Genomic DNA, 21,360 nt, shown 5'->3' on the forward strand with positions numbered 1-21,360 from the left:
TTAATTAGTCAAAATTTTACTCCTCTATAACTCAGTATAATCGCAACAGAATAACTGCGACAAAAAGAGAGAGATGCACATTATGATGCATTGGTTTCATGTTGGTAAATGTGCCAATGAAGGCAGAAGCTCACAAGGGTGTCATAATTTTCACAGTTAAAATGAAATTCAGCTTTGGCTTGGTTCATGATGAGCTGTTTTTTTGCATTTTTACATAAATTTTTGCAGAACAACGGAAATTACAACTCGCTATTCACGGGTAATAAAAATTAGGAAAGAATTATGCAATACTGAATTTCTGTACTTTTCACTAGCACGAATGCTGAAACCCGGGTCCCAATAACACCGCGAACGGATAACATGGGCGCACCAGGCCGCACAGGGACCCAGCCCACTGAAGGGCCACTTGCCTCCGCACCGATGACTTTTTTGAACCGATAGACATTCGTCCCGTGAAGCCAAATCACGCTTGCTGGAAAGGTGCAAACCAGCAAGTAGCAAGTTTCAATATTTTTTTCATAATGAAATGTAATTCATTACATTAATTGATATTAATGTACACACATGCCAAACAAAATTTATTTGTAATGTAGTGTGTTTGCCATCTTTTGATAAAAAATGTTAACATTAAATGTGATCACCATGTTCCATTATACAAACATATATTTATATCGTTGAGGATTTACGCATGAGCCTAGTTTTGCCGATTAATGGCGAAATAAACTGAACTCGCATCACAGCACCAATGATGATGAAATCATCAAAATAGTGCCAATGACAGAAACAGATTCCCGATGGAATATATTATTACTGCGCTATGTTTTGTGGGCTGTAAACTGACTGATTCATTTGAATTTCAAATATATAGAGCGCGCGATGGCTGTTTTTGGCACAAAACACATGCAAACTTGACAACAAGCTGCTCTGCATATAATCAGTATGTTGCTTGGTTCAAAACAATATGTTCAACCGTGAATAAACCTCGATAAAATTGTGCTTCATCACCTAATGAACTGTGCCTCAGCTGCCGCATAATGCCATAAATGTGACACACATGCAAAAAAATCGCGCCACAATTTTTGTCGGTTTGGAATTCAAAATGTGTCTCACCACGATTAACGACGTAGAATTTAAATTGCAAATCAAAATTTCATCACTTGCTTGATCGTACATCAAGCGTTAATATCTCTTATTACCACGAAGCAGCCCATAATTTTCAATATATATAGCCTTTAATTTTTCTGAAAGTTCCTATAGTAGGAAAGTTAATCAATATTTCTCCTGTCAATCTTGCTGCATTCTGGATTTGAACTTGACAAAATAGGAACAAAGTGGTTTTGTGGCATCGTCTCACATGATGTTTGATCAACACACATTTTTCCATTAACTTTCGATGCATAGTCAAGTTTAGGATGAGATAAGAGACAGAAAGTCAATGCCACACCCGAATTATTATTTCTTCATGCCGATTTTGCCAGCGTTGTCTGAGCCCCACTGAGCTCAAGCTTCTAAATACAGGCATTTTAGCCCAGTCTCCTCACTAGAGAAAGGATCTTTTTCTTAAGCGTGAGCACAGGTGCACCGTGCCGTTCGACTTCAACAATTTAACTTCATACTTTTGAACAAGCATTCAAGTTGTTGGTGAGCATTAATTAAATTTCTTTATTCCTTGTGCTCCAATGTTTTAATTTCAATACTATGTCTCGTTTGTGTCTAAATACCTAAAAACCTCCGCAAATTAACACTACAGTAATAATTTTTTTTTAACATAACGTTGATTATTTTGTTTAACACAATTATTAACACATTTGATGATTTATTTTATTTTTATTTCCTTAAGAAACCTAGACAAAATAGAATTCACGAGCTGGATAAATCGCTCTCCTGACTACAGCTAAAATTAAATTAAATAATGAAAACTAAATTTAATCATTCAATTTCCTATTTCTTCTTGGTACTAAATTTAATTCTTTTTCCCACTTTGCTATCAGAACAATCCTGTTTTGGGGCTTTTCTTCAATCAGGGCAACTACGTTGGGAGCTTAGTCTATAGTGATCACTATAGGAAGCAGAGAAGCGCGAACCATTGCGGTAAGCAGCTTTTAGCAACGAGAGGTTAAATCCTTGATAGTTATTCTGCGAAAGCAATAAGTTTTCGTCCCAAATAGAACGTGTAAAAAATCGAGTGATTCCTTACTGTCAAAGTTGTGATTTATATAATACACGTTTCTTGTTTTGCTTTATGCTATTCGATTTGCCCGTATGAATTTTCCCCTTATCTGGAATCTCGGCTACATCCCAGAAGGGAAGGCTCGGGCATGAGGCAACCCAAACCCACGTCATTTCTCCGCTTGGTTCTTAAGAAGCCTCTTAAAAGGGAGAAGGAAAGGGACGCCGGTAGCAGAGAGAAGAGCGGTTCTCGTCCTGATTGATAGCAACTCGAGAGAAATCAATTCAACATGGAGACGAAGGATAGATTTAGACTGTTGGCTACAATAAATGGCTGCTCGGCGAAAGAGGGAAAAGCGCCTCTTTTTCACCCGGGGCGTGTGACTGCTCGAGTGGAAAATATGCATCGCTCCTCGGCGTAGCGCTAAATATAAATTTGGCGCCGCATTCCGCAGAGTAAATATTAAGTATGGTTGAACGAACTGCCACTCGATCTGAAATTTATTATGCAAAAAGGAACTAAAAACGTCGCCGGCTCGTTCGGTCTTTATCGTGAAATAATGCCTTTCTGATAATTTCTTTGAAGCTATACTCACTCAAGTGGTCCTGCCCCACAAAAACACTCCTTCAAAGGATGGAAAGGATCTGAAACAGAGTTTGCGATACTGTTCATACCAATGTCTAGTTTTAGAAATAATAATTTTAGTGTGTTATAACTTAATTTTATCAGGCTTTTTGAGAATAACTGTGGCTTTCAGTTGACGAAACGTTGAAAATATTTATTCTGTCTGTATTTTCAATGAATTTTCTACCATTATTATTATTAAGCAAATATTTGCATTACACGAAATTCCACTTTCTGGATAATTAGGCAAATTAGTGTGTGCTTCTGTCTGCTTGCTCAGTCGCTAACGACGCGAGTGGCTCCAAACTTTTACTTCACATAGAACTCGGAGCGTGCACACTATAACACGGGTCTTAACGGCCAAAAAGGATCAGCGAAAAATTCCGAAGAATGAGGAGCAAAAACAATCCAACACGCAGCACTAGCTATTTTTCTCCTTCTTCGCGCTCGCTTGTCAGAGCAGAAAAGTTTGCGATTGTGGCAGAAAGTGTCAGAGGGTGTTTGCGAGTGCAGCAGTTGCGATACGGTGGGGCGCGAGAGACAACCATGCAGCGCAATTTATTCGCGCTCGCTCGCGCCCTTCTTTGCATAGAGGGCCGCATCTGTAGGAGCTGTGCCCGCCGAGAGCTACTTGTTACATATAAGAGAATTGGCCCGCTCTTGCCAGCCAAGCCAACACAAATGCCAGCCGGCCTGTCAAGTGGCGAAAATTGCTCGGCGTGCTTTAACATATTTAAAACTGGCTCCAATTATTCAGCAGATGAGACGCTTGCGCCGCGCGCAATCCCCTTTTGCAACTCGTTCAGGCGGGCTGGAAGCCGGCGGATTGTGCTTCAACTCATTTGTCGCATTCAGTTCTCGTCAGAAAGGCAGGTGGAATTGGCCCCAATTACCGCTCGGCGGGCGTTTCTCTTGCTCGCTGCGAGAGCCATTTTTCAGGCAATTTGCATTCTAGACAAAGGGTTCCGCATGCGAGATTGCCGCGAGAGCGTGCTATAAGTACTCATTGTTGGCACCTTTCTTTGTTCAAGACATGTACGCCCGCTCGTGATATTATTCTCTTGTTGCGAGCCAAGCAAGAAGAAGACCTAATTGGAATTTCCATTGCGCAATCAAAATTGAATTGCAAACACTGAATCAACAGCCGTTTTACCAATTTTGACTGTTTCCATTTTGCATCAAAGGTACTCACAAATTTTCCTTGTTGGTTTTCGAGGAAATATTTCGCAGAGTTCGTCAAGGCTTTTAAAAGTTTTTTGCTGAATAGAAATTTCAAAGCGTTGCCTGAATTTGTGATGTGAAATTTTTAATAGGGTGTAAAAGAATTATGCATTGTGAGAAAAATAAAGTTAAGAATTATATTTATTTTTTGACAAAAAGGAGGAGTTAGAAAATTTTGGCCTCCATTTATACGGGTTTGAAATCAACTTAAAAGTGTTTTAGGCTGGTGCTACACATTTTACTAACCCAAAATATCACATTTTCGGCAGTCGCAACTCTTTGAAATGGTTTTAATTCTTAAAAGAGTTTGAGGGTTTAATACACTGGCAAAACTTGACTTTTTTACGAAATTATTATTGATTTTAAGAAAAATTATTATTGAATCTACAATAATGTTTCATTTTAAACTGTGAAAATTTCAAAGCTGAAAATTGTGGTTTGTAAAATGTGCCCATCTCCATAAACGTGCTTTAAATACACAATTTCATTACAAAAATGATAGATGCAAATTACACGGTCAACTTTATATGTCATTTGGATAATTGGAAGCCCCAAAATTGCTTAAAGCGGCCGCATCACCAAGTGAGAGGCCACAATTAAAGCAGATGAAGATTAATTATGAATGGCAACACGGCCGCGTTGCAATTATTTCCCGGCGCGCGTTGCCACCGAGATTGCGACCTGTGTAATTGTTTGCTCGGCCGGCCAGGCAATCAGTGCCGCGCGCGCGGAAGGCCATCATCACAAGCCCAGCTTGCACTGTCCGACCAGCCGACAAGGCTGGACATGCAGCGCGATGACAAGAACGCAGTGCGCGAAAATTGATTATCTCGGGGCTGGCAGTCGAGTGAGGGTACACAAAACACGGCGAGCTGCGCTAGGTGATGAAATTACACCACGCTACTTGAGCATGCAGGCTCTAATTAATATTTTATGCAAATGCCGAGCGACGCAAAACAATGCAGACGAGAGATGTCGCGCGCAATTTCCAAGTAGTGTGTATTTGCAGGAATTTGTGCGCTGTGTGTGTGAATAATTATTATTATTACTCTAGCCGGATTATAGCGGGGCTGCTAAATAGCTTCTAGGGCGTGGGGTGCAGACCCCTGCCTCTTCCTCCAGGTGGATATAATGATGCGGAAGTAATGATTATGCAGCGAAACTGTGTCAGTGCAGCGAATGGGCTTAGAGATGCTTGTTTCGCACTTCGTGTGAGGCTGATGGTTTGGCGAGCAAAGATAACGAGCGATGAAGTTTGAGTGCACCGGGAAATTCTCTCATCATAATTGCTCAATTAAGCCAGGAAATTCGCACTGCTCCACTGTTTGCTTCTTAAAAACACTTATGAAAATGATAGAAGCGGTGTGCTCTCATTATTCACCATGAATGTACTTCTATAATTAATCTAAATTGCAGCCTGTGTTAATTGGTGCAGAAATTACCGTCTATCTTTATGCGACGGCATGAATAACTGTGCCAGCATTATTCACTGGAATTACTACCAATGGATGAACTGAATTCATTATTATAAAATTAGCAGATTCTTCAAGTCCCAAGCTTAAATTATTGAAACAATTAATTTTATTAATGGTAAGAGCTAATTTGTTTTTAACATAAGGATAAAAAAGAGCGAACATGCGGAGCTCAGAGAAATGCAGACAACTGTTTGGCCGACTTTATTTATATTATACTCTTTTACGAGGTTCTCAAATAATGCTCTTGTGTTCTACGTTATTTGCCATACCAAATTATCGGTTCCAGAATACCATGACTACACAGCATATAACCTAATTTAACATCAAAGCCTGCGAGATCAAAGAAAACTGGTGCAGTAAATTTCCTCTCAATTCTGTTTAGCTCATGTAGCTGGACCATTTCACAGCTTGCACATCCTGATTTACCACGAAAACCACGGAATTTATTCATAAAACTAGAGCGAGTGGCGCTAAAAGAGAGAAGTGGTACTCGTCTCCTTTCAACCATGTCCTAATTCACTTAGACAGAGGCCGAATGCTAATGAGAGCGACAGACAGAGTTCATCTGTTCAAATGAGATTTGTTGGCTGCAGGCAAGCTCGGTGCATATTTTATTCTAATTGCGCCGCGGCCGACAGCCAGCGTGCAGGACGAGAGCGATTTGCTCTCAACCCCATTTTGTTGGAGAAAATTATTCATAGGTTGAATGCAAAATTTCAACCGCCCCGTTAATGACCCTTAATTGAACTCGTAATCGGTTCCAGCTGTAACATGCAATAAATCGAATTTTTTTGCTGAACGTGTTTCACGTTGAGAGCAGCAATCCGCGAAAGGCGCGCGCATGATTGACGTTTTTATCAATACTATCAAGTAAATGGACGCGTATAATTAACGGCTACCACCAGGGCGGATTCACCCTCTCTTCGTCCGCGCATCACCACGCAGTGCGTGAGGAGGCGTTGAAACAAACATGCAAACAACATTGATTGACGCATTCAGTCTGCCTCAATCATTCCTTCTCTCTTTTGACATCCATCTATTATAAGCGGCGCGGTGTAATGTTTCCAGGGAATGCAGGACGCCACAACATCCGGTCTCTTCAGGGCTCTGCATAGATTCGTTGAGAAGAAATCTAAATTGAAACTATAGAGGCAATTGTTATTCTACCGAAATAACATTACGCTAAATTTGGTTTCGGAAATCGACCGCATAAGTTGCTTCACAGGCTTTTTTGGTCAAGTAAAGCCTTATCAATGAAATATTAAGTGCAGGATAAGAGTTAACAAGAATCATATGAAACTCAAATTATTTTGTAATATTTACCGCTTTCTGTGCTTAAGCATTAAACAGAGGTATTTAGACCAATTAATGTCATTAGAACAGAGACAGTAGAAGCAACCGCGCTTCATTTTTCCTTCCGTTAAAGATTAAGCTCAACACCGCGCCAAATGATTCCAGTTTGAGTTTCAATCTTCTAATTGGTAAGAGCATTAATTGAATTACTCGCGTAATTTTAATTCCCTTTTGTTTTCCAAAATAATATAAATTCAACCGTGTTTCCGTATAGTTATCAGCGCCACGACACACTTAAACAATTATCATCATTTTTAACGTGGTAACGCGAACTGTACATTATTTTACTTTAACCATTTCAAATTATTTTCCAAAAATTTATGAAACCACGAGTTAGTTAATCCATTCTCCCAAAAAAAGCTGTGATTGTATTTAGTAGGTCAGGTCCTTTCACCATTGTTTAGGTAGTTTTTCAACCTATGAACCTAATAGTTGTTTTTAATTAATATTTTGTTTGTGCGCAGAAGAGGAATTGCTATAACGATTTAATGAAAAAATGTCACACTTACCTAGGGAAAGATAATTACGCGTTTACAAATAAAATCGAAAAATTGAATTATAGAGAGCTAGTTTAACACAAGAAAATTGACTTCCAATTCTATCAACAGATAAGTTTGCATAATTTTCAAAAAATGCCTAAAAGAAAATATACAGTATAAACATAATGCAAATAATGGGTTCCTATTAAATTACACGCCATTAAATAAATCAGGAAGATGTTATATCGAAATTAAGCAGGAAAATAACAAGGACACCTTTATTTATCGAGCAAATTTCAAAAATATAATTTTCTCTGTATTATTTTGCTCCAAAATAACCATAATTGATTCAACCAACCACAATGGTTGTAAATTAATAATCCCTGTAGAGCATCTCCTTGACCATTCGAATATAGTGGAAATAGCATACAAAAAAATTTGATTTTATTTAGCTAATTTGATTAGCAAGATGCAGATTTCTTTACTGTTGCGATTGATCTTTTAAAATTGTTGGCGAATAATGTTTCCAGACTTATTTTCATTGTTGCAGTTTATGAACGCAATGTGTGCAAATGTGTCTGCCTGCAAATAGATGTAGATGTCAAATTCTTCGTTACTCTCTGAAGAAGATTTTGTAGACACGAAAGGCACAGATCAGATTTCAAGCCGTCCAGTCTTGACCGCAGACGAAGAGCTCTCGCAGCGAGTTCGATTTGCCAGAGTGTTCTCCAAAGAATTTTCGACTATCGACCCTTCCTTAGTGGTCAACCAAACGCCCGAAACTACTCTCAACGACATCCCATCATCACTTTCTTCGACAACCAGCCTGAATTCCGTCAACCTTGGACCTGAGAACCAGCCAGTGGGAATTCTTGAATCGGCGCCTGAGACGCTGATTGAAGCATCAGTCGGTTTGCTCATTCAGTCTGTGCCTAATCTGATTGTTTCTGCTGCCAACCAGAACGACTTTGAAGACAGTTTGGAAAACTTAGGACCACCTTGGAACATGGGAAACATGAGTAACACTCAAACATCCGACTTTTCTGATGACGATGATGACAGCAGGATCGGTATAACCAATCTAAGGGAAAAGGTTTACTGAAACTTAAACTTTTGATTGCATTAACTTATGGTCCATATCTGGACCTGTCAGTTTTTAATATTTTATTTAATCAATTGTGTCAACGAATTTAAATATCTAGATTGATAATAAGTAAGACTAGAAAAAGGGAACTTGATAAAAAGAGTGTTTATCTGACAATACACTTATTTTAAAAAGCAAACAATTAAATTTTTATGTAGTTGCCGTAGAGATACTAGCGTCTATAGATGATCGATAAAAATTACAGACTATATATAATGTGGTTGCTGATGTTGAAAACAATGATCATTAGAATTGTAAATAAAACGTCAACAGACAGAAAGAAAAGCAATACATAACGACAGTAATATCTCTAATGTTTTCAAAAATCATTTTAAATTACCTGTCAGTTTAACTTAAAACCTTTAATTCGTTAAGAAAGAATACTCAAGATTCTAAATTTTCTAACGGTTTGTCTCAAAAATATTATTTATCCCCAGACAAGAATCCAAATTTTATTTTCGATTTTTCAGAGCTGTCCTCAGTGGTTGAACATGACTGCGATCGGCATCCGCATTATCTTAGCCACAGGCCTGACCCTGGTTGTGAGCCATGTGCTGCGGACAGCCGTCTCGATCATATATCACCTCATCTTCCCCCTGGTTTCCATCCTCATCGGGTCGCTGCTGTTCTGCAACAGTACGTTTGAGATCCTCTTCTTATGTGCGCTTACGCCCTAAAATTAATTGTTTCGCAGACGGCCTGCTCGATGGCGATGGCTTCTACAATTGCATGCGCGACATTCAGAAGATGGGCGTTGGCTTTTACGACTACTTGTGTCAGATCTACTACTACGTCCGCGGAAATCTTTTCGGTTATTGATTAAATTTGATTCGTGGTGCTTAAATGTTTTGTGAAGTTAACACACGCTGAAAAGTGCCTAATGTTGGCCTTCTAAAATGCAGTCAGGTCTTTTTATTTTACGACCTCTGCAGCTGTGATACAATCTCTTACGAGGTGTGTGACAAGCTGGAAGAATGGATGGAGCTGAGAACGTGCGCGTTAAAAGGCCGCGGGCCCAGCCCCAGTCACGTTCGTATCGCCAAAAATAAAGACAAAATGCCCGTGGATGCTGCATGGTGTGCGAGGCGGAGAAACCTTTTTAAGGGTATTCCTGCTGCTCTGGCGCCGCTGCTGCCGCCGCCGCGCGAGGCAAGGTGACGAGATGACGCCAATCACTATCGATTTTCCTCCTGCCCCTGCTCTGTTTTTCCATCACACTTCGCTATAAATTTCCTCTTATTTCGCAGAAGCACATAAAATGATTCCCTGACAGAGAGCAAGTAAACCTTTCGATTCGCCTTGTGCCCACCCATTGGGAAAACGAGAAAGAGTGGTGGCGGCGCAATGATAGAAAAAAATAACCGATCAGCGGATTCTGCTTTTATATGCTTCTGCTTCAACCTCTTTTATTATTCACGGCATGACATTTCTCCTCGATGAAAAAAAACTAAAGCTTATACCTTGGCTGCACGCACTGACAACATCAATATTAATCTAAAATATTAAAAGATGACAACGGACTTTTAAAAAGTAGGTTAAATGGATTTTTTTTCAATTGCACGAAAAGAAAGAACCAGCCTTCTATTTAGTGAGAAAGAGACGGCACGCCAAATAGTGTGGAAAATCTGAATATTAATGTAATTCCTCATTCGCGCAATCCGTAATAAATACATTAATATAATATCGCAAGGATCGCCAGTCAAAATCAAAGCATGTGAGAAAGGGTGTCACTTCTGGAAAAAAGACACAGTCAAAAGTGAGTCCGCAGATTGTATTTTTGGCATACCTCTAAAATTGCAGTCCATTATATAAATTAAAAAGTTGCTGAAAAAGGTCGAGGCGCTGTGTGAGGGTGAGTTAATTATGTGGGTAGGTGTGCAAAAAAATGTACAATAACGAAGCTTGAATTAATTAGGTATGTATAAAACATTCACCCTCTGGCGGGCAATAGCAATGGAACTTGGTTGTCCAAATTAGAACCTCGAGTTCTTTTTCAGCGAGTTATTTATTAAAAGCGCGTACCGAGTCAAATTTCGCCCAAGTAGCTCGTTGCGCTCAGACGCGCTTGTCGATCCGTGGAAATTTAATCATGAAGCGTATTCTTATCAAGCAAACTAGATCAGCATGTTTAGCAGGAAATTAAGTTTGGGTGGTGCGCGCGGAGAACTGCAAAAGCCACTTTCTGCTTGGCTGCCGGCAACCACCCACCAACACTTTGCACGCACCCACGCCACGTATGGTGCGAGAGAGAGAGAGAGAGAGAGAGAGAGAGAGAGAGAGAGAGAGAGAGAGAGAAGCTTTAACTTTGCTAAGTGAAGTTGATCCAATTAGAAACAAACTTACGGCGACGTTTTGCCGACTGCAGGAAATAAAAGTATCGAAACCGAGCGTTTATATACCGAGTGTAAAATGCAAAGTCTGTGCGTGAATACGCGTGAGAGCGCCGGCTGTTTATTTACCTCGAAGCCACCGGCAGGTATAAAAAATATGCCTACTTTGTTTGCGCGCCTGGCCCTGGGGCAGAAAGCGCGTATACGTAACGTAGATATGGGCGGGCTGGCTGGCTGCTCTCGACTCGAGCGAGAATCAATACGCTCACGCGAATAAATGCACAAACACACACGTCCGCGCGCGACTCTCATGAATAAACAAAAATTCCGCCCGCTCCGACAAAGGATTTGCGCGCAAAAATGCAAGCCCGCCCGCGTAGGTATTCCTCCATGGGTGCGTGCGAGTGCGGCAAACGGAAAAAAACGGTGTGGCCAGTACAAACGTGCGGTTAGTCTTTTTTAGTTTAACTCACGTCTTTCGCCAAATCGTGCGCATATGTCTCCAGTAGAGTACGTTTTCTTGGTACTATTTTTCACGAGGGAAATTTAATATCAAACTTCTTCGTTGGACGTGCCTAAAGGGGCGCTGTTAAAACAAAGTGTAATATTATTGGGCTTGATTCGATTAATTTTAACCACTGTTTTCTTTTTAAATTTTTATTTACAGAAATCGTGGTATATATGTATATTTGGTGGTGGCAAAACATCAAGAGTTAAAATTCAGGCTCTGGGGAGGTCAGTCGACTAAAATTATGACAAGGAAAATATTAAACAGAGTTTTTTGTTTGAAAACGCTAGGGCAGAAATTTGAATTAAAATTTGAAAAAATATCTCACGCGACGTTCTATTGCTGGACAGCAACTGTTTCGGCACATTTTGTCTCATCAGCAGTAATTTGCAAAACAAACCAAAGAATTAAAGAGGAATGATACTGCAAAAGCCTGGAAAATGCTTGTTGCCAATGCATAAACTCATCCCTTAGGATTCAATTTAGGCTTAAATTGACCTACGAAGCACTGTAATTTTTTGAGAAAATTGGCTGGAAAGTTACTGTGCTTTTCAAATGGTAATGGCTGTCTCCTTACTTGAAATCCGATTTAATTTCAAAACCAAGAGTTTCCCCAATAAGTGGCATACACCGTTGGACAGATATCGACGAGAGGAATCGGAATATGCCAAGAAAATATGTTCAAGCACTGTACATTTTGGAGAAAATTGGCAAAATTTGAATTTTTACTGTAGGAAGGCCCTTTTTTACTATTGCAAATTGTTGAACAAATTGTTTTTCGATCAATTGTTTATAGCATCCAACAATTCAAATAATTTTCAATTGTTGCCCTGTATCATTTTATTTTAATTACAGATGATTCTAAATCATCAGCATTGACTGCACGTATTATTGATTGTGAGCACAATCACACTGAGAGTAAATAACGAGAAATCTGATTTGATTTTGAGTTCAGCAATGAACGCAACTAATCGTTTTCAATGGCTGGTGATTTAAAAATAATGCCAGAGTCCTCTGAAGGTAATTTTTTGATACTGTATTTTGTTTTGCAACTAAACTGTGTTACAGCAGGTTGAGCTCCTGGTTATTAAAATAACATATGAGGTATTTTTTTCATAGCTTTCATTTTTATAGCCGCCTCTCATGAATAACACTCATACTGATTGTGAGTATACAGCCATATGCAAAAATACACATTTTGACACAGACTTCTCATTTTAATGGGTTATTTCTCAATTAAAAGTTTTTGTCTCCGTTCCGTGAGCATGTTTTTTCAGATATTAAAAATTATTGTTGCACAAAAAATATTTTCTGGACCCACGCCCTGTTTGAGATAGCCCAACAAACACAAAATATTGCTCGTCACAAGTTTTCGGGCAAGGTCCCGACAAGGGTAGCAAGTTATGCAACCCTCTTTACTGCGCAACGCTCTCTTGCGAATGTGTGCAAAGCCCTGGGGAAATAGAAAAGCCAAAGTCTTGTTCCATAAAAGCTGACTGAACACTGTTTGAATTCGAATCAACAAGCAACGCGGGGCACGCGGCTATCTGGTGCCTCTCGCGCCTGCCACATTTTCTGCTCGAGCACCAGTTAGTTCTTCCTCTGTGCAGACCGTGTAGCAAGGAAAGCAGTGGCCCTGGAATCGATGGTTATACTTTTCGTGCCGTTAGTGATCAAACTGACCTTGTGTGTGATCAAGAATTGAATGGACCGTGCGGGTGAAGCACTGTGCCACTTTCTTGCAATGACCGCCGGCCGGTGCCAAATTTTGGCCACGAAAAAGTGCTTGCTCATCCGGGAGATGAAAGGCCTGGGCCAGCCTGCCCGCCCGTAACAAAGAGCCATTTTATGCGATGTTAGATAATGTGTGCTGTAAAAGGAGAAAAACGAGACTGACCCTGTGTCATTTTGCTCAGTTAGGTGAGGTGCAGGAGTATTTTTTTACAGATTTTATCCTTTTGTGTGGGGAAGACTTGAGTTAAACTGTTTTAGGCATTATTCGTGCATATATGTAGTCGATAACTCGATTTCCAATCATATCCTGTGCTTGCAAATATTTTTTAAGTAAAGAATAGCCCAGTCTTTGATCTATTGTAGAAAATCCCGTCAAGTTTGAGCAAACGCACTAAAAGGAAAATGCGTTTTCCAGATGGAAAACTTTCAATTTTGCCCAGGACCGATTCTGCTTCGAAATCATGCCTGTCCTCGTGTGTGTTTACACAGTGACTGTTCAATTGAAAGTTTCCCCAACTGGCAGATGAATGAAACATGATTTCGGAGGAGGAGGAAACTTTCTTCTTGAGATGGGGGAAATATGCAAAGGCCTCGGCCGCTTTTTCACGAGCATCGTTTTAATATTGCACAAGCGAATCAAAACGCAGCCGCTGTCCCGTGGCGTGAGCCGCTCGTTTCCCAACACTCGCCCCGTGAGTGCCAGCTGGTACACACACACACACAGGCTGTGTAGCACGCTTTGATGTGTGAAAGGCAGCATCACGGGTGGTCTACTTTCCCGGCGGGTTGCATTCATCCAGCCAGCAGCGCATGCATGCGCGATCCATACCAATAACGCGAGCGGTGATCCTGATTGCCATCTCGTGCCGTTTAACCGACTAAGTCTGTTTTACGCCTTTCCACTCACTCAAATCCTATTTTACCCCAGTTGTTGTTGTCCAATGGACGAGTTGCACGCGCGTTTGCATTATATTTTTCATTCCTTTTACTACACTGCAATTCCAACCGGCAAAGGGAAGCACACATGGGACGGCTCTAGTTTTATTCGCGTTATTGTTCAGGCTTCAATGGCTTTGCTTTGATTTTACTGAAAGGGATGTGTTGCGTAAACTCGTCCCTCTGTTCCTTCCTTGTTTTATGTCATCAGATAAAAATCATTGCTTCTTCGTAAAAGAAAAATTGGACATTCAACCAAAAGATGTTCTTGGATTCAATTGAAATACTTAACTCAAATCCAATTCCAATTGTTATATCTTTAACTAGCACGCAATATAACTTAAACATATAATTTGCGCTACCGCAAAGAAGAGAGAAGCTTGTGCACTCTGTTGTCAATTTTTAATGTTTCTCAAGCCGATGGAGGTTCTTTACATTATGCACGAGCCTGTGTGCCAACGCTGACGAGTAAAGCATAAAGTTTTCCCTATTTTAAGAGAAACGCGATTCTTGCGGAGACATGGGAGTTAAAAATTTTAAATTTGATTACGAACAACTCCCCAAGAAGTTTGTTGCAAAATTAAATTTACGTCGTGCATGTCAAAATAACCAATGGCAAGTTTTAATAAATTTCCTCAGAAATACCTTCAAGAATATAAAGCAAAAAGGCTTTTCTCTTGACATTTTCGGTCTTATTCCTAACGCACTCTCTCAGAAAAGAGACAACATTATCGGATATTTGACATCCCTATAACAGCTAATTTTAGACCATCCAATAATAATGGACGGAATTCTAGTGGAATCTGACGAAAATTGATATTTAGGAAATAACCTACACACCCACTCCACAGTTATGCACTCGAGTATCGAATTTCGGATTCAGAACACAACGGTAACAACATGCACCTTATTTCAACCAACAACATATTTTTAACATTAAGTAAGTATCTTCCTTTTTAACACAAATTACAAATTAAAATGTTTCATACTATAAGGTGTCATTAAAGCAATGGAAATGTGAGTGCGTTATGCTATTGATTTATTTTTTTAAGTATGACTGAGATATAACAATCTCATGGCTATCAACTAAAAAGGTATATTTTACTTTGTATAAAATAAATTACATCCATTTATTGTGCCTGAACGTAACTCTGCAACGAGTGTAAATTTGGCTCACTTCCATCGTGTCCACGACAGTTTAGATTGGCCAGCCTCAACGCACAAAAGAGGCTGACGCGAATATTTCATGTGGCATAAATATAGGCTAGAAAGCGAGTGCGTCGCCGGATTATTTAACTGCGGAACGGATAGTTTTTTTTATTTATGTGCATATAGAGCGAGAGCTTTAATTCATGTCGATGCTTCATTGGCGCTCGTTCAATTGCGCGGTTGTTTCATTTTTAATTGCGCTTGGCTGCAGAGAAAAGCACCCGAGTGGCAATTTCGGATAACAACATTGTTGGTACTTTTGGCGAACTGCGCAATTTTCCATCAAAAATATTAAATATAAACCGCGGGGGAGTGTGAAACGGAGATATTTTCCCGCGTTGTGTACAAATATTGTATAGGCTGCAGAGTATAATTAATTATATATGTGCGCTCAAGAACCAGTCAAATTTCGTCAAAGGTTGGACTTGAAACTGACAAGTTGGTTGCCGGTTGTGACTGTCTTTTAAAGGTCAGCCAAAGTTAATATTTGCCTCGATTCAACTTCTCGCTTGCGCAGCATAAGAAGGAAGGTCGATTGGTATCATTTGCCTTCGTACGCGCGATGGTCGGCTGCGATATTAAATTTTCAGCTAAGGGAACAGGTGGGTTTTCATTAAAAGTCTAAAGTGCTGCAACTATTGGATAACAGTGAGCTTGCGCAAGGTGGGGTGGAATGCTGTTAGCCCCGGCGAGGCATGAGATGGAAATGAAATTTTCCCGATGCCCTAAAACACGCACGCAAATTTCACTAAAGAAGGGAAATCCTTTGAAGTTTCCAAATTGTTTCTAAATAAACCGTACAAAAGCCGGGCCTGGTAGAAAAAATAAAGAAGAGGGAAAGGGTGTTGCGGCCGCTTGGAGACAGCGAGTGGAAAGCGACCTTTCCTCCGCCTCTTGACCAACAACTAATCTTTTAAGAGCTCCATCTGAGTGACTTTGAGATATCGTTTGTTAGCACTAAAGGGTCCAGCCTGATGCATTGTCCATTCGATCTGGTGACGCAGTTGGTCCTGGAGCTCTTTCATGTGTATGAGTCCGTCCGTCCGTCTGCACGATCCGAATCGGTCGAGCGTGTTCTCTTGGCGGGGGCGAAAGCGCCATTATTCTGCATTCAGCGTTTGCACCAGCCAGAGACTGCTCGCATTGTTTATTAGTACGTGCGTTCTTTGTCGAACCATGCAAATGCTGTCAGCCGCGCGCGCGGCCGGGGCAAAAAGGGCCTATGTGTGCCGACGAGTTATTTATCGCCCTGCAAATTAGGCCTCGGAACTAATCAAAATCAGGCGGCTGCAGCCGCTTTTATTGCCCCTAGCTGGAACGTGAGCGCCGACACGCCCGCGGCTCCTGCTGCTTTTGAGTAATTTATAGCTAGAACTAGCGTGTGCTGTCATCGTTCCCTAGACCTGCAAACTCAGGGGCCCCTGCGGTTTTATATTTTGTTGGGAAATATTCGCCACAAGTTGTCAACTCTTGAAAAAAATTTCATTAACTTAAGTAATTTTTGTGGTTCACGGTTTGTTACTCTCATCCGATCGATCACTCATATCATTATTATTAATTGTTCCGAATTTGCGGCTCAGTGTGGAGAAAAATTACTTACGTAATTGATCGTTTTTTCAGTTTATCTGCTAATGCTGTTATCCCGTTCTTGCTATGAATTAATTCCATGTTTTTATGAATTGACGTTAGCGAGAGTAAAACAAGTATAAAAGCAGTATAATTATGTAAATTTGATGATTCAATTTTTTCCAGTTGGTATTACTAAATTCAGTTCCTTCAGATCTTTATATTCCGCACATCTACAGAAATTTCCACCAGTTAAAGCTGCAGGTTGCAGCCTTAATTCATGAGCTTCCTGTTCCATCTGAGGGCTGAGAGGATTAAGATTAATGCTATAGTTCTTATCTAGCTCCTATCTCTCCATTCTTGATCTAAGGATATTAGCTAATATAATTCTAGACCAAAGAATACGAAATTTAATTAAGTTGATGAATGATGTGTGTGATCCATGCTTTTGAGAAAGCCAAAAAGTTTGCTTTTATTTCAAATGTTTGCTATACAAAGGTGAAATCGTATTTGAAATAAATTCATTTTTCTATCCCTTTTTACGGTCTGAAAAACTCGAGGCACCCGTAGATAAAGTGCAGTCATTGATATAACCAATCAACAAGAAATTTGCTTTGAGTATTTTTTCGAGTATTCTAGGAACAAATAACTTGACCGCTAAAAATGTTCTTTCGATAAACGTATAATAGAGAGAGCGTTGTGGCCTAAGAAACAACAAGAAAGAAGATGATGAACTAATAATGATATGAATGATTGTATTTTAATAAAGATTAAATAAGAATAAAACCTAAAATACATAATTCGGGAAGTGTTTTCTATACCGACAAGACAAAGTCTTTTTCTGACCCAAAAAATTGCTTTTCATCAATCATTTCTATAGTGAATGCAAAATCCGAGCCATATATAGCATTCGCAATAATTAATTTTAGCTGGTAATATCAAAGGCTGTTCAACGAATGACGGGAAAAAATTCGTACCTATCGCGTCGTTCAGAGCTGATGGTTTTCATGCAGTTTTTCCTCATTTTAAAAACACTCCTTTTATACTTTTCAATTTGACCATAATTAGAGCACTTTCCCTCTAAAAGGAAACGCCCATTATACACTCACCATGCAAACGCATAAACACCAGCTTCCATTCAAATTCGTGAATCCGGAGCAGGCCGTCGGCTCGGGTAATGATCCAAATTAGCATTTCCACGTTGGCAGGCAGAGAGAGCGGAACACTCAGTCTTCCTCGTCCGAGGCAAATTCGTCAGTATGAATGCAACTTGTCAGATATAAAAAGTGTAAGTATGTGCCAAGGGGCCCATGTGCGTCGAGTGGCGAAAAAGAGTGTGTGCGCTCGCGAGTTAAAGTCGCAAAAAGGCAGCGATTTTTCAAAGGCAGATCGAGCGAAGCGAAAGGAAAGAGGCTGCGCTGCTTGGTGCGGCCATTACGGCAGGCGAAGGGAAAGAGCTGTGTGCATCAGCCAGCCATGATTATGGCAATAAAAGGAGCACGCGAGGGCCTCAAACAAACTACTGCTGCACTATAGCAGAGGGAAAAATGTCAAGGAGAGAAGAATCTCGGCAAATTGCAGTATAATGATGGTAATATTAGAAGTTACACATTCATTAGGGCGGCGGCTGTGTAGCGGCTTTAAGTGTCGGTGCAAAAGCCAGCCAGCCGGCGCCCATCCACCGATGCCGTTATTTTAATGATCTGCTCTCCATCCATGCGTCTGGTCATTCGCACTAAGCGTAATCCATTTTGTTAGCTTTAATGAAATTGCAAAGAGGAACAGCCTGTCCCACAGGCTCGGATTTTTTTTTTATCAAAGAGATTGTATAGTTTTAATGGAAATGGATGTTCAAAAGCTTTGGCATGGCTTTCGTTGCAATTCCTTTCTCAATAGTGGCCTATTTTCTGCGTGCATTTTTTCATATCTCTATAACCACTTTAGATTTGAATACAGTTCAAACAGAGTACAAAATTTTACAATAGAGGACATCACTATTAAATTAGCAGTGCAAACTGAGTACAATGGTTTAACACAACATTAAATCTTATATTCATAGTCTCGCACGGTCCCGCCAAAAATTCCCAAACGTGAAGCGCAAAAGACACTTGGGAGAAATGTCATCGTGGAGTAATTAAAATCTATTGTTTTGGCGTTCATTTCGCCCCAGCGGCTGTGGAAAGAAAACTTTTTGCAACACTGCCGAGTCTGCGCATTTTTCCGGCTCCACGCAACTGAATAAATCACAATTTAGCAAAGTGTTCTTGAAAATTGCCGCTACGACGCCAGCCTCTCGGCGCACTCGTAATTAGTGCAAAAACTCGTGCAAAAAAATTAATTTACGACCGCATTTCCGTATTTAATCCCATTCCAGGGTAACGACTTGCAGCAAAATAATCGCTGTTTGAGTGGAAAAACCTCCAAGATCGCTCGGCTTAACAGTAGCCGCCAGCGACGACCTCATATTCATCATATTATGCGTCCAACGCTATGATTCATTTTGTGTTTGGAATACCACGCGCACGGGTAACCGCGGTGGGATAAAATTTTCAGGTAGTTGAAGTGCTTTTGTAACGTTTTGTTTTGTTACTGGAAAATTAAATTCCGTCTACTGGTGCGCATTCAAATTCATTGCTGTTGAGTGACAAGCACAGTTATTACGAGAAAGGTTAATTTAATCAAAGTCCTGTCGGATTAACAGTAAAAGCTGCATGAAAGCGAATTTTCATTGTTATCCGATTTTAACTGCGGAATTTAACAAAACCGAAATTTAGGGTAATAATAGTGGATTTTATCAAAGCAAATGTTTCCCACTGATCCAACCCTTACGCAAAAGTTATAATCAACAAAAAAAAACAGTGAAATTTTAAAAAAAATAGTTTTAGATTTATTTTTTAGTTTACCAGGCACTTAAATGCGAGGAAATATTATTTGCGAAACCTTCTTTTTCTAGCCCAAAATATATACTAAACTATATTCATTGATAAAAACGTTTTGATGCGATTTCAACAGAAAAATTGAACTTTATCAATCTTCATTTTGCAATGCCACTCGTCTGAATCAGAATCAGTCTGAGTGCAAGCAACAGCTTTTCACTCGCAGCAGCAGCAAATAAGGAGCGACCACAAGGGCTGAACTAATTAATGGCGCACCGAATCATACGCTGCTGTCTCGAATTAAGACTTCGCCAGACCACTGCCACAGTTGTCAGTGCGACGGCAGAAATTACGCAAGGCGGCAATAAATCCGACACGAGCGGGCGTTTAATTGGCGCCAGTCGGAGTAGAGATGTCAGCAAACTGCCAAGCGCCGCTTTCCAGCTCGCGCGCGACTAGTTCATAAAATAATTATTACGAGAGGCGAAATTAGAGCGCGCACGAGAGCAAACAGAGAGATGCAGCCGGCCGAAAAAGCACGCACGCCCGCGCCTATCTCTCGAACGCGCGCGCATTTTTGAGGCAACTTTGTAATTGCAGGTCATCAGTTTTCATGTCACATCCTGCGCTCTCCACGCACCACCCGTCTTTCCGAGAGTGTTGTTTATAGCACTCGAGCCCAACAATGACGTCATTAGTGGAAAAAATAACAACTTGATGAGCACCATGAGCCATTCCAAGTCGGGGGAAAAACAACAGCCGAACCAACCTTGGTGAAGATGAACTAGATCCCTTGAGTGATCCGTTACATTATTGGCATCTTTTGTTAACTCACTGTCGGGCCCTCATTTATTAAATTTTTTCCAAACTTTCCACCAGCTGAAATTTAATCTTGATTGGCATCGCGTTATTTTTAATTTTGTGTTACTCTATTTAATCGCTAAGCACTTTTTGTAATTAAAAATAAAGCAGAGAATTTATTTATTTTTTCCTTATTAAACCCAGCTGCCTGCTGCTGGCGACACATAATATTAATAATAACAAGCAAAATTTATCAAAGGCGTTCAAATTAGCTTCTGTGCAAGGGAAGAACCAGCAGCCGGTGCTCTGGCGGCAGTGCCGCCGGAAGATTTGCACTTTTAATTACCCCCTGCAGAGGGAGGTCGTGCCCCAAATTGCCTCGGCTGTTTATATCTTGAGAGCAAAAAACTTGCGTGGTTTCATATGATGTTTTCCTCTCTTCTTGTTGCTAAAAAATGCTTCTTTCCCATGCTTCCACTCTTTAAAATGAACTTTGGAATGTTCATTTCGAATTATCATATTCATCACATCATCTCTTTCTAGCTAGTAGAGATGGAGCTCTGACTAATATAAGCCTAAACAGGGCATTTTAGAACGCAAAAATCGACTTTAACGAGTTAACACTTTTCACTGGCGCATTCGGGTCGAGAGTAATTAGAAGCCACACGCCTTTTGAATTCACATCAAAGCGCTACTCTTCAGGCAAACGTGCAAAAATGGATTAGTGAATATTTGGCATTTCTTGCTTTGAAGTTTCCACATGGTTTTGGTATATTCAAAGCTGTGTGCTGCGCAGCGTGAAACGTACTACTAATGAACATGTAAATTAAATTGCGGAAATAATATGTAGCGAAAAGGATGAAAATATTTGAGTTTTATTTTATCAGGACCGGTTTTTCTAACTTAGATGAAGTGTTGTTCCACCTTTTTCTAT

At 40.2% G+C, this 21,360-nt stretch overlaps 1 protein-coding gene across 3 annotated transcripts in view; it reads right to left on the reverse strand.

The window, feature by feature from the left end:
- LOC135939888 (5-hydroxytryptamine receptor 2A-like) overlaps positions 1-21,360 on the reverse strand; it is an 89,733-nt gene that overhangs the window by 43,650 nt on the left and 24,723 nt on the right. For 2 of the 3 annotated variants that reach the window (XM_065484495.1, XM_065484493.1), the window contains one exon: positions 2,766-2,814. The gene's annotated coding sequence lies outside the window, so the exon portion shown is untranslated. Of the gene's footprint in view, positions 1-2,765; positions 2,815-12,987; positions 13,184-21,360 lie in introns of those variants that run through there. The other variant, XM_065484494.1, reaches the window with a different exon arrangement.

This window comes from Cloeon dipterum, chromosome 3, assembly GCF_949628265.1.
Source record: "Cloeon dipterum chromosome 3, ieCloDipt1.1, whole genome shotgun sequence".
NCBI lineage: Eukaryota > Metazoa > Arthropoda > Insecta > Ephemeroptera > Baetidae > Cloeon > Cloeon dipterum.